Here is a 2,065-nt window from a genome sequence, read left to right as displayed (position 1 = left end):
GCGCCGTGTTCCCTGTTTCAAGACTCGCTTTTGCAGCTAAGAATCAGTTCTTTTCCTGCTCCACACTTCAAAGCTGTTGCCTGTAAATGAGGCAGCCTCTCCTGCCGGGGGCAAAGTGGCGTTGAGCCCCCATGACGGGCCAGCAGCAGCAGTCCTCCCTTAAGAGATGGCCAGAGGAAGGTCCACAAGTTTCCCGGCTGCCTGAGGCCCAGTGGCCACCTTTTCCACCTCAGCTACTCCGCGCCAGCCGCCGCAGCCGCCGCCATCTTGAAACTTCCATAGCACAGTCATTCTAACATAATTTTCCATAAACAAATCTTTTGTTTACAAATGTGAAGTTCTGCTTAGTTTTACTTACCAAGGAAATGAATTTCCTAGTAATATAAATATACCTGAAATTCTGTGTGGTTTTTTTTCAATTCAAGAACAGTTTATTCTCAAATTTTGCCCACACAGAACGAATTTCCTTGGAGAAAAGTGCATCAAATAGATTTTTCAATTGACTTTAAGACCTTTTGCTTAAAACTTCAACCATAGTTTGAGTTGAAATTCCAAAATTTCAGCTATAATGCCCATATTCTTATTGTAGTTCTTAAACCTCATCCTATATTTTAAAATAATTCTTCTTATCCATCCTTGGGGTGGGGGTGGGGGCCCCAAAACAAAATAATCCAAATACAGGAAGAAGAAGAAGAAGGAGGAGGAGGAGGAGGAGGAAGAGGAGGAGGAGGAAGAAGAGGAAGAAGAAGAAGAAGAAGAAGAGGAAGAGGAAGAGGAAGAGGAAGAGGAAGAGGAAGAGGAAGAGGAAGAAGAAGAAGAAGAAGAAGAAGAAGAAGAAGAAGAAGAAGAAGAAGAAGAAGAAGAAGAAGAAGAAGAAGAAGAAGAAGAAGAAGAAGAAGAAGAAGAAGAAGAAGAAGAAGAAGAAGAAGAAGAAGAAGAAAGAATTAAGATCTTGGGTTCTAGGCAGTTCAAAAACTGTCAAAAAATTGTATTTACTACCAGAATACAATGACAAAACAACCTAAGAATTAGGATACTAAGATGAAAGAGTTGAGTAATCCGTCAGTAAGGCGTTCCTGAGTCCTTCCCTCGCTGCAGGAGAGGGCCGTGCAGGGGGGTCCTGCAGCTGTCCTAACCAGCTGTGGTACAGCTGTGCAGCTGCAGCGCACAGCACTGCCAAGGGTGGAGGCAGGTGGGCGGCCCCCAGAAGCCGTTCTGCACTAGAGCAGACCCTGCACCTGCGGTGTGCTGAGGGTGGGGTGCAGCATCCCTCTGGGGTGGGACTCTATTCTGGCCGCAAGGCACAGATACATCCACATCCTTCCTGGCCTCTGGATCTTGATCTGGGCTGAGGATGTGATGGCGGGTCATTCTGGCTAATGCTCACGCCCGATCTTCCCAGGTTAATAGTTACCTTTCTTCCTAATAGGCTTCAGGTTGCCAGCAAACACATATCGCTGCGGTAGAACACTGTCAAGTGTCAGACTATTAACCATTTAAAAGTTCATGGGTGAAAACACTCAGTGTAGACCGGCCATTTAGCTCAGTTAGTTAGAGCACGGTGTTCTAACACCAAGGTCAAGTGTACCGGCCAGCCATAAAACAAAAAACACTAAGGGTAGACATAGCCTCTTCTCTCTGCCACCTAATGACACAAATGTGGCACAGCAGCCACATCTGCAACACCTCTAGGGGCAGTGTGAAATTGTTTTTAAAACTATTGTAATGCTTCTCTTTGTCTTCTTAAAATGTAATATTATACATTTAAAATTATATTTTCAACTAGGATCACCCATTGATGGTGGAAAGTGAAAAGTTTGATAGCATGAGCTTAAAACCTACAAATATGTAAAATATTCATACTCAAATAAAGAAAATTATTTAAATGATCAAAGGTTGTGAGCAAGTGGATTTGTGCCTGAAAACTCTCTCACTGAACTTGGCAGAAGAGTTAGCATTACCCTAGTCACAGTAGAATCAGCAGTATGAAGCACCAGTAAATAAAAAGGTGTAGAATATACTCAGATACTAAGTTATATGTGGTAGCAAATTAACCTCAAAATTT

General features: G+C 43.1%; 1 pseudogene; it reads right to left on the bottom strand.

The window, feature by feature from the left end:
• Positions 1 to 1,586: 1,586 nt before the first annotated feature.
• On the bottom strand, positions 1,587 to 1,699 carry LOC134365852 (small nucleolar RNA SNORA17; annotated as a pseudogene).
• Between the last annotated feature and the right edge of the window lie 366 nt (positions 1,700 to 2,065).

The sequence above is a fragment of the Cynocephalus volans genome, chromosome 1 (genome assembly GCF_027409185.1).
Source record: "Cynocephalus volans isolate mCynVol1 chromosome 1, mCynVol1.pri, whole genome shotgun sequence".
Taxonomy (NCBI): Eukaryota; Metazoa; Chordata; class Mammalia; order Dermoptera; family Cynocephalidae; genus Cynocephalus; species Cynocephalus volans.
Note: the sequence above shows the minus strand (reverse complement) of the source record. Positions and strands in the feature narration are given on the sequence as shown.